The sequence below is a fragment of the Gymnogyps californianus genome, chromosome 7, assembly GCF_018139145.2.
Source record: "Gymnogyps californianus isolate 813 chromosome 7, ASM1813914v2, whole genome shotgun sequence".
NCBI classification, from domain to species: domain Eukaryota; kingdom Metazoa; phylum Chordata; class Aves; order Accipitriformes; family Cathartidae; genus Gymnogyps; species Gymnogyps californianus.
In genome coordinates, this window is record NC_059477.1 from 40,347,363 (window position 1) to 40,359,667 (window position 12,305).

The following is a 12,305-nucleotide window of genomic DNA, read 5'->3' on the forward strand; positions in this document are numbered from 1 at the left end:
AGGAGGAGACTTTCTGCATCCTAGAGGAACTGTACTTTTGAGGGTAAATACCTTTGTGGATTCAAGATCAAGGCCTGAAATAATCTCTTGGGGTTTTTCTCTTTTCTTTTTTTTTTTTTGACAAAAAAGGTGTGTTGCTTTTTACTGAAGTCAGTCCAAGGGAAGAAAAAGAAGAAAGTACTTCCAGAGGGTGATTAATCCCATCTTAAAACAAGTGTGTAAGACAGGTAGGATAAATCTCTCTCTGAAAATGCCAATCTGTCACCACTATCTATAGAAGGAGCCTTCACGAGTAGCTTAGAGTAGGTGTTTGACTTTTACACGGTTAAATTTAGATGAGATGATTGCCACTTTTTAAGTCAGTCAAAGTGTTTGTTTATCAATGATTAACCATAATAGATTGAAAGGTTGCAAGAGATAACAAAATAAAAATATAATGCCATTGATAGAGATATCACATAATAAGAAATAGCAGTAACGACAATTGCAGATGGTTAACATTTACATTCCCCATTGTTTTTATTTTACTGTTAAATCTTCCCAGATTTTAGATCTCGTTTGATCTGAAGAAGGAAAAATTTGCCTCTGCCTTGGTGTAAGCAAAAACTGCTGAAATATTTGTAGGATAAAGAAGTGATTTCTCCTGGAAATGTCAATTCTTATATGTAGGGTCATTAATCCATAAAATGAATTTGCAAACATTTATAAGTTTCCTTTAGTGTTGTTGGTGTTTTACTTGACATGCTTCTGACTGTTCCCTAAAAGAAGATTGCACTCAGAAGATCCTGCACGGCGTGCACTGGCAGTTTGCAGGACTTGGTTTTGCATGCGACTTGACCCAAGGTATACAGTCAGTTACATTGAATTAAACACGCTTGTCATTTAAGAGAATTAGTCATATTTCAGGCTGTTACCCAAGGGTTTCATTGTGTACGATGCTTTCACCAGTCATAATCATATTGCAAAAGTAAATGGACAAAATCACTTTTCCTATACAAAAATTAATTCTTGACTGTAGCCTAGTTTTCAGAGTAGACAAAGCTTGCAGAAAAACAGTAGATGCTCAGAAGTTTCAGAATATTGGGACACTAAGAATTTTAAACAAAGTTGGAAAAAGCATATGGTATATATGGACGGGAAATCCTGCGGTAGTTTTGATTTTACACAGGAAAAAAAGTAGTTGCTTAGGTTCATAAATCTGTTGTATGCGGTATTCAAATAGAGATTTTCATGATCTTAGCTTTCCTCTTTCTTTAAAACATTGCTTTCAAGTACAGATGGGCCCATACCGCAAGTTTGGGATCCAGATTTGGATTTGGACCTGACATTGATCAGAGTGTAGACATCTTTGAACCAAGCATCTGAGGTCAGGCTCTGGTGGAATTAGCAGCCTACTGCAAAGGTCTGGATTGAGTCAATCATCTCCCTCATATTTCAAGGCATAGGTGTGGAAAACATACAGATTTGATTTGACCTGGTCTCTAACTTTAAGACATTTAAATTTTAAAATGAAAGACTTCTAATGAAGCGGGAGGCTATGATTATTGTTATGCCTGAAGGAGGAAATTGCATATGCGGATCCAATGCACTGAGTGCTGTTGGAGATAGTAACGAGAGACAGGAACTGCCTAAAACGGTTTCCAACCTAAATACTTGTCCAAGGTCAGTAAGAGTACCTGTGACAAAGTACACAGATCCCTGATTTATAATCCAGTACTTTTACCACAATACGGTTGTCTAAGTATAATTCTTGACCTGTTCCTAGAACAGGATGTGATACCTTAATAAAACCGTACACCTAGATGCAGAAAGAGACTTAGACTGCAAATGCTCCGAGTTCCTCTTTAGGCTACAAATCCCTCATATTTCCAAGATTAATGGCTTCTAATCCGTTTTTAAATGTTCCATGTGGATAGTGAAGGCGTAACTATCAAAACACTGTAAAATCATAATGTCTGTGTAGCTATAAATTACTGTTTTCAAAATGAGCTGGAGGTCTCCAACTTATTCCTAAGTGCAAAATCTTAGATAATATAAAACTGCTCAGAAATGACTAGAAGCAAGTTTTCTGGCTTTTGCCAAATGGAAGACAATTGTGGGTCTGCCCACTAACTCCATAGCAGTGTCTGTATTGGTGACACTGAAACTAGCCCTGAACAGTATAGACGGAATAGATCGAAAACATTTCAGATCAGAGATCAATTGAAAGAACTGAAGCTTTTTGCATATTTCTCTGATATGTCTCTCTTATTTTTCATTTGTCAAATTCTGAACTACTTCTTATGAGAGAGACATTGATGATGAATTCAACTGAGGGTAAAGTACTGGTTCCATGACAGACGGTTTAAGAAAAAATGTTGACGAAGGTATTGACTTAGAGTATTTACTTAGGCCAAATATGTACCGGGCATTTCAGAAAGCAGGTAAAAGAGAACTTCCAACTCACTATTATTTGAGTTAAATACAAATGCAACAATTATTTTGAAGGAAGAAAAAGATGCATGATTTAAAAGATCATTAGGATAGTCTTTTGTGGGGCACAGAAAAAACCTTTACAGATTTTATTGGCTCTTTGGGGTTATACTAAAATAAAAATTTGGAGAAGTGCCTCATTTGAATTTATACTCCCTTTGTGGTCCATCAAAAAGGATTCATCTCCTATTCAAATGACTAGTCAATATGTTAGTCAGATCAAATACCACTAATAAGATGCTAAAAATGCTTCTGAGGAACAGGGGGATTTCTTTAACAAGCCATAAAGTGCTTTTTAATCCATTTCTGACTTGTTAAGTTCTTTGTGATTCTCACAACTGTTCCATCATGACGCAGTTTCAATCCTTTGTGCAGAAGGAAAAAATCAAGGTGTAAATCAAGGGCAGCGCATAGATATTGCCTTTCCTCTCCAACTGTTCCCAAAGCCACCGTGGTCCTCGTTGTACTTTCCTATCTCACTCTTCTATTTAAGACACTGGTGCTGGTGGGTGTTTTGGCTTGATAAAGCTATATTTAATGAGATTGCCAAATCACAGAGCCTAAGTTTTGTTAAAGAGTCAAAACAATATAAAAGAATGAAACCTTGTTGCCTCACTACAACAGAGGTAGGAGACTTGGAAGAGAAGAAGTGCTCCTGGTACCCTGAGACAAGGAAAACCTAGAATCTCAGCTGCTTTGCAAACAGTGCTCTCTCCTCTGCTTTGAAGAGCTATCTGCTGAGTTATCTGTCTGAGAAAAGTGGCCTAATATTGCAGTTTTGTTGCAGACACAGCCTCAGCTTCATGGGGCACAGGGACGTAGGAGTTCTCCAGATATATCTTTCTAACAGTGGAAAGAAATGCCAAATAGACGAAGATATTATGAAGAGGCTGATGAGAGGGTGGGGTTTTTTCATATCTTCCCGGTCATATCAGCAGAGCAAAATTCTCCTGTAGTTTAGCTCTGAGTTTAAAGAACGATCCTTAACATTTGCCTGATACCCGGGATCCATGTCCCATCCTGGTGATGTCAGTGGCAAAACCCCTCAGCCTGTTTTGCTTCAGCTGAAGCTTCATACTGCTCACTTTAATTTTCTTTTTTTTTTTTTTTTTAAACTAAACATATCTAAATTTTGGGATCGGAGCTACAATTAGAAACTAAATGCGTAATTTGAAAAAAAAAAAAAAAAGGAAAAGTGTTTCTGATTAGGGTTGTTTTCCTTCCTGACTTTGCTCACCTCTGAAGAGATCAGGATAAGTCAAACTTCATAATCCACTACCAAGTCTTTGGACATAACCCTGAAAATGGCATATGAAATCCCCCTTATGACTTCTTTTATTTGCTGAAAGCACAGTGCATCTGACCATCCCTATAATTTCTGATTGATTGAATTTGTAGCTGATGTTGTAGTGTATTGGGTACAAGTTTATCTCTAAATTTTGTGAGGAATATGGGGCACCATCCTATAACATACTTTGTTCAATAAAAGTAAATGAGTTCATTCATGAAAATAAGTTTTGCGGGATTAGGCTTGTGAATACCAATCATTTGGGACTGAGAAAATAAATAGTAACGTTTAATAAATATACAGTGCACTAAGACCATATTTATTAGTCTTTTGACATTTTTATCTGGCTCCTATAAAGAAGTCTTTGGAGCTGGGACAACAACTGGTGCAGGTAAATTTCCTACATTGTGAAAGGATCTGGTATTTAGTTTATGGGAAGCAGGCCTGAGCAGATGTGAAAAGTTCAAATAAAGGAAGGCCAGATTAAACGCACTTTTGTGGCTGGAAAATCAAAACAGATGTTATTATTCAACCACAAAAAAATCTATGTGCACTTAAGTAGCATTAGGTGTCTGATCAGTTACATTTTTTTTTTTTTAGTGAAAATAACAAAACGATTATAAAATTATATAGGCTGATAAAATGTTTTAAAATGTTACCAATGGACTGCATAGTTTGGTCTTCTAGCTAATGGGAAGAGGTAGACCCAAAGTAGATCTTACAAGACTAACAGACATATGAGTAAATCTATTTTTGAAGGGAGAACCAGGAAAGGAAGATACAGACACTGGAGAAGGAACAAATGGACCCTGCTCTCTGAACCCCTGATGCGTATCAGAGAAATAATGATTTAAGATGGGTGCATTTTACAACTGTCCATAATCTTTTCTGGAGACCTGCCCATATGAAAAGGTTGATGTTGGCAGAGGATGACAGGTGCTGGAGGTCCTCAGGAGCCCTTGACAACAAGCAAATGTTTGCAGGGTGTGAATGCTGGCAAATAGTTTTACAAATTATTTCTAATTAAAAGAAAATGCAATCTAGGTTCAGAAATGAAAGAGAGCACCTAAAATAAATGGAATAGCACTGAACTGAAAGGAGAACTGAAATGGGTATCGTTGTCTGTAAAAGCCAGCTCACGTAGATAATGGAAAGAATCTTTTTTCTGGAAAAGATGACACGGTTTGCAGGGACTTGTTTGTTGGCCTGACAAGTTGCTGCTCTTGATACAGAGCTTTTCTGCTCTTGCTTGCTGGGAGTCAGAGGTAAATGAAGAGTAGGTCATGTTGACTTGCTGGGGTTGGCAGGCCTTGTAAAATCTGTCAGATAAAATGTGGAGCTGCTGGCCATCGCTTCCCTGTTCAGAGGGAAATGGAGTCTAAGACATTAATATCTCAAGACTGGCAAAAGAGAGGACAAAGCTGCAGTTCATTTTTGTTGCAATTGTTTGAGTCGCTCCATGAATAGCGAGGGTTTGCATGTTCGGGAGGATGTTGCATAACAACAGAAATTTCTCCTGTCCACACTGTCATTCAGTAATTGATCATTGCTTGCCTACTTCCTTGTCTTCAGCATCACCAGGTCTGTTCTCCATTGACCTCCAAACTTACCTCTAGGCTACCCTTTCAAATCTGCTGCTTTTCCAAAGATGAAATTGCCCTGCACTGCTGAAGTGTCTGAACCCCTCGGTGTGGGCGGTACGTGAGAGATGGAGAATTGAGATGTCTGGGAGACACGAGGTCTCTCCCCAACCCTCCTGCAGCATTTCTGGGGAAAAGTCACATAAATCTGCTCTGAAGAACTGAACTCGTCTGCAATGCAGATATAAGAGTGGTATAGCCAAAGGACGGCTATCCTACCACGTAGTTAGGACTAGGAGCTTTGCTCAGTGAACGTATAGCTCGTTTATTCTCTGCATGCACGTCCCTAGGACCCATTTTTGCTGTGCAGTGTCCTCTCTCACATATTAAGATTACAAGGGGTTACCTCTTAGTTTAATCTAAAGATTGTTGCAGCTAGTTTGGGCTCTTCCCTGGTCCTAAAGCTCTGTGATTAGTAGCAGTCAATGATAACTGCTCTCAGTATCTAGGTCGTTTTAGAAAAAAAGGGTTGTAGCTCCTCAGTCACACAAGTCTTCTCTGCTTTTCCCTTACTTATTTAAAAATGCAGCAATGCCGGAGGCCACACCTTTTGGAAAGGTGACTGCTTAGCCATGATTCATACATTTATTAACCACTTGTTCTTGGGAAGAGTGCCAAACTGAAAAACCCCACTGAAAACATGATTAAATCTTAACTCTAAAGGTGAAGTTCTGGTTGGCTTTCAGGCAATGTCAGGCTCCCAAAAGCCAAAACCAAAAGGTTTTTAAAGGTCTGAAATTCCTATTAAAGTCTGTGTTTTAGCAACCTAAATCCAATTGAAATACAGTGTAATTAAGACTTCCAAGACACTTGGGGTTTATTTCTAAGAATCGCTTAGATGACCTGTAGGCAACTTTCAGCATTTTCAAGGGACTATGTAATTTTAAAACTATGAATGCTGGCCATTTCTATCAGGGACTTTAGCAAGCCTCTGTAAAAATGCATATTTCTCAAGGAAAAAAAAATCTCTTTTGTGGCATCGAGACACAGCTAATATTATTGCTTCTTCTCACTGCAAAAGGTCCTTCCCATTCTCAAAGAGACTGTTGTTTGGATATTCCTGTGAAGGTGGGAAAAACATGATGTGAGAAAAGGAGAAGGGACCCTTTGTCTTTGCCTTCTTTCCTAATGCAGATGCTAAGTATCTTACTGATGCAAAAGGGTTGGAGAGAGCAAAATGTGTAAATAATTTAATAGGGAAAAGAATCGTAAGATAGCAATTCACCAGAGTAAGGACAATAGAGTACAAAATGCCATAAAAGATAATAGGCTTATATGAATTGGCATGTGTTAGTGATTATGCAATCATTCATTTCCCACAGATTTCTTTTTATAGGAAACTTCGGAAAATCCCTAAAGAACTGACCGAGTCATTTAACCACAACAGGTTTCTTTTCAACATGGCTAGGAGTGGGCGATAAATATTTTCACATATTTATGCACTGATGGCTTGTTTTCAGCTGCTGGAAGCGGTGGCGCGGAAGGCGGCAGAGGACGGTGGCTCAGCCCCACGCCGAGTGGGTCCTCCTCCTGCCACCCGCCCTGTGGGACCAGGCGGCAGAGATCCAGAGGGGAATGGACTCGTGCGATCGGGAGCTTCGAGGTTTGGTCCATGCCTGATGCGACAGGCGCTGGGGAGGCTGAGGAGAGGGATTTCTGCTCCAGAGAGTGTTTCCAGCTCTGGGCTGGATGCAAATCCCTCTGGCTTGCAGCGAGCAGCTGAGCCCTCAGCGGTCACTGGCAAAAGTAGTCATTTGCTTCCTTGCTGTCATAGACTGTTTAAATACTTGTATTTCTGACAACAGTTTTCCTTCACCACCGAGCTAAGGAAAACAAGACCTTGATCCACACTTCTGAGTTTCTTAAAGATGTTTTTTTTTTTCTTTTTAAACAGGTTATTTTCCTTGCAGTCTTCAGAGCAGTTGCTCGCAGCCTTGAAATGTCCCTGCTGCTTCAAGATGTGCTGCCGGAGGACTCACCCCTCACCAGGCTGCCTCGCTCCAGGGAGGCCCTGACTGACCCCAGTATCCTCATGTGCGTATTCGCGTATCTCAGACTCTCCTTTTGCTAAAGCATCTCTGATCTGAGCAGCTGCCGGGGAGGTGTGGAAGCTGCTCCCCCCTTGCAGCTCCTTTCCCTGCTCCGCTCCCCTTCCCGGGGTTCCTCTGCTGACGTTGGCAGCGCTTGCCTCAGAAGCGGGGAACCTGCTCTTTGCACTTTCTCATTGCATATGCTCACCTATAACTTCACCTCGAGTCAATTAATTGTCCAATTAATACTTTTAACAGGGTGCATCGCACGGGAGCCGGCAGCACCCTTCGCTTCGCTTTGCTTTGCTCTGCTCCACTCGGCCCTGTGGAGCAAACATGCCCAAGCCGCGGTCGGTGGTGGTGACTGCCATCCCGCAAGAAGACGGGCAGGTTTATGGTGTTTCTTGGAGCTTGGCACTCCTATGGCACCAAAAATACGGCATGCTGGCTCAGAGTAGGTAAAATGGGTTTAATCATACCTGTCTCATAAGAACCTCCAAGCATAAATTTGCTGGTATCATTCAAATCATCTTAGTCTGGTGCAAAGTGTTATTCTTGCTCCTATATAAGTAGCAGTATGAAAGGAGAATGGGTGAAAGACTTTGAACTCCAAATCACTTTAAAAGACCGAAAAATAAAACCAGTTGGAGAATCTGGATCTCCCTCGTGGTTCGGCTTTCAAATCCAGAATTCTGATGTCTGAGAGATGTCATAAATCAAAGCCATCCATCAGATTACAGACATCTCTGAATATCAAATAGTTTATTATTTAAAAAAAAAAAAAGAACAAAAGAAAGCTGCCCATTAAATCCTGCAAGTGGTTAAAAATGGTCATTAAGAGCATTTGCAAATGTTTATCTTAGCTTAAGTTGGATGAACGTAATTTCGATTAGGCCATGATTTTTTTTCTTTTAACTACATTACTAAGCCAGCTATGAATAGTAATGTTTTCATTTTTAAAATAGTTGACTCCTTTCTCAGTTTCAGCTCTCTCCTGTCATATTTTGAACTGCAGTGTACGTACCAGGATAGAAAAAAACCAAAAGGGTGAAGAGAGATACGAAAAGAGTCTGATCAGCCCCTTCTCAAAACAGCAATACTCTCACCAAATCCTTCCCCAACATCAAAACAGCAGCAAACAGCAGCAAAAACAGCTTGCCACCCTCTGCAGCAGGGAGGACAGGCTCACCTAATGGCTGCTGGTCACTGGCAATCGTTCAGAGTCGGGAGCTTTGCATGAGTTTGCTTCACCTGCAGTATCTGAGCTGATCGTGGTTGCATAAAGTATGTTCAGGAAAAGAACTCAGCTCCAGTTGGCTCAGGGCAGAGCTTCTAAAAGGGGAAATTTCTTGATAGTCACATAATAAATTTTAAAAAGTTGTCGTCAGTGAAAGTCATGGGTGCTGGTTCTCTCCTTGGTTAGATTAAAAACGGCTCATGATTTCAGGTTCTTTGGAATCTGTCACTGAGAAACAGTGCTACCTTTTTTCCTATTTCATTTTGCTGCCACCCCTTGCTTCCCCTTGAACTGGCTGTTCAGCTGGATCGGGTGTCTTTGCTGCTGAGAGCATATTTAGGCCCAACCAAACTGCAATTCACGTTCAAAACGTCTGAACTCAAGTGTCACTTCTGTAGGCTGCGCTGTGCCTGGTTTTAGTAAGCTGCCCCGGATGGGAGGAGATGCTGCTCAGTAATCCGCTGGTGGAAGCGTGGCTCTCCCTCCTCCCATACGCCACAGCACAGCAATTTCCGCGCATGCCCTCGCTTACCAGGATGCAAAGTTTTAAAGTCTTCTGCAAATATTCCTGAAATATTTTTGCAGTTAGGAAATACAAATACAAGGTAAACTCTGAGCTGCCCATCATATGCTTTATTAAACAGGGCATGAACATCAGCCGGAGTTACTCTTGCAGCAGTGCACTGACTGAAGCAATGAAAGTCTGTGATTTTAAAGTAGTGTTAATCTAAGGCAATGAGTTCTGAATAATGTTTATTAACTATATTTTAATGACTTGTCAGTTTTCTAAAACACATGCTGAAGTATTTTAGAAATCACTTAGTAAATGTAGTTTTAATTCTTTTCCCATATTCATGGGCTGCTACTTACTTTAAAAAAAAGAGATTAGAAGGTTCAGATTTAGAGCAGCAAATTGCTGTGCTAATCTGCAGGTATTTCTCTTCTTGATACGGCCACTAATGTGTAATCTTAGCAACGCAGGCCCAATCATTGTGCTTTTTCATTAGAGCTGCAATGAACTGTGTGCCAGGGACTTGAACTCTGGTGAGCAGGCTGCTCCGAGCTTGCAAGCTTTCATATGAAAATGTACTGTGTGTATTAAAGAGCAAGTCTAAAAAGAACCTGTTAAGCTCATGCAAAAGTTGGAGAGTTCACAATATCAGCTCTGGTAGGAACAGAGTGCCTTTGAACCTCTGGCCAGTGTGGTGGTTAGGGCTGGCCACGAACAAGAAGTCTGTGTCATGAAAAATTTTCAAGCCTTTTAATTTGTTTCCGTTTCTCAGGAGAGAGAAAATAAAATCTCGGGAATTATTTTTTTTGCCTGCAAAACGTTATGGGGAAAGGCTACGGAGGGCATCTTCCCTGCTGGATGCTGTCTTCAGTGTGGGCAGTTCAGAGCTGGGCTTTGAACCCGGACCTCCTGCCAGCCCCAGGCGTGTGACCACCAGGCTACAGGTGAGTCCGGATTGACCTCCTCTCTCTTCCCTCCTGCTATCCAAAAGCCTCATCCCAGACTTAAAAAAAAAAATCCTGCCGCTGACATTTTTGGAGAAACAGATACCTCTTTGTGAAAGATTCAGTGCTATTATGATTTTTTTGATAAATGGGGTTTTGCGGAACTTTTTTTTGCTGGAAGTTGTGATGGTCATGACTGGTCCGAGACCCCAGTGTTACGATGTGCCCGTATGTGACTTGCTGTCCCGCTTCTTGAAGCGTGTAACTGAGTGGTTTTGGTACAGAGCTCAGTAATAAGAGACGGTCATTGATGTTTCTTTCCTCATGAGAAAGGGTGTTGCTCTTGAGCAAAAGGGTGTTATTTTGAAATCCTTACCTAGAGGTGAGGAGTACCTCTAGAGAGCTATTTCTCAGGTGTTTCTGAGCATGGAAGTCTTGATAACTGCCTTTGTTCAGGTTTTCTTGTTACTTAAGCTTTGCTTTCACGTATTCCTGCATTGTCTCCAGTATTTCAGTGTTTCTGCAGCCAAGTGACCAAGCAGTCTGCTCCCATCTTGCTGAGAGCTGATCCATCTCCCCTTGGAACAACCTTCTCTACCTTTGTCTCTATAGTCTCCTAATTTCTTTGTAATCTTTTATCTCACTCATTTCGAGTATCCACTAGTTTTGATCCTTACCAAGGAACTTATTTCTCAATTCTTTTGGTCCCCAGATAAGAGGATTGACCTTATACTTTGAAATCAGTGGTCGTTTGACCACAGACTTTAGAGACAGTTAAGCTCACGAGGACCAAAACAGTGAATACAGAACAGAAGCAGCCTTGATTTAATATTGTGAACCTTGTAAGCCTAATCCTCCGCTTTCTGTTTTTCTGCTTGGACCTATGGCCCACTGTGTAAAGCATTTAGGGTGTGGGGGACATTGAAAGAAATCACCATCACTTTCCAAAGCAGACTTCAAAGGAAAGCTCACTTTTCCCAGTGCTTTTTATCTTCGTTCTATTCCTAGTGCTTGCTTTTTTTTTTTTCCACGCTGCCGTTCCAATTTTTGCCCACTTCTAATTTCTCTATTAACTTTAATTAGGCTCATGAGCTTGATCACCAGGTGGGTTTTCCCCAAGCTTCCACAGCAATGCTTCCCATCAGTAGCAGACTTGCAAGGGAATTTTGTTACGCTGCAGATAGGAGATAGGAGCCTAATGTTATAGGATACGGAGTGCTTCATTGCTAAGTGTTTTTTATATCTGGTGGATTTGCCAGGAAGCATTATATATTTAATTATTTTCAAGCAGGCAGGCTCAAGAGCCCCTGATCGGGGGGGTACCAGAGGGCAAACGCGAGAAGAGGGACGTGGCGTTAGCCAGGGGAATGATTCATACCTCCGAAGTTAACCAAATGCTTGTGTATCTCGGGGAAGTAGCTCTGCATCTTCCAACTGCCTTTTCTGAGGAAAGCGCAGCGTAGGAAAAAAAGAGAAGAAAAAAACCAAAAAAAATCCCTGGATTCACTTCTGGAGAATGTCAGCACATGTGAAGTTCACCGCTAGGAAGGAAGATTGGCACACACCTTTTGGGCATTTTGTGCATGGTTTTCCTGGGCAGGTTCTTACAGCGTAAGCTTTTCCTGTATCAAATGCTAAGTGGCATAAAATATAGAGCTATCGGGGTGAAATGCAATTTTTGTAGCCTTCGCTTTGTGATCATTTGCATATTCAGAATCTGCCTTGGGTTTTCTTGTTTTTATTCTTCTTCTTTTAAAACTACATTTACCTGAAGAAGGGCTTAGTTCTGAGTGCACAAAATAAGCATTTTCTCTGCAGTTGACTTTAATCCTACCAAAAGAATTAACACTTAGAGCAGAAAACCTTCTTTGGGTCCTACAGGGCATTAGAACATCTCAGGTACTGGCTGCTGGTTTAATAAAAGGATAGGATTTCCATTTACTTCAGGCAGGCTTAATGTATTGTTCTTCTAGTGAGACAGTCAGAATGAGTCAGGAGCCAAAGAATACACTTTATAGACACAAATAATCGTAAATTCAGAATGTCACCTTTAGGCAGAGGCATTTTTATTATTGTTAGTGGAGCTGCTGAGTAGGTTTGATGTTTTATTCTCTTGAGTACTAAATGTTCCAGAGTACCACAGCCCTATCTTTATCAGGCTCACAAGGAGGGAGCACAGCCAA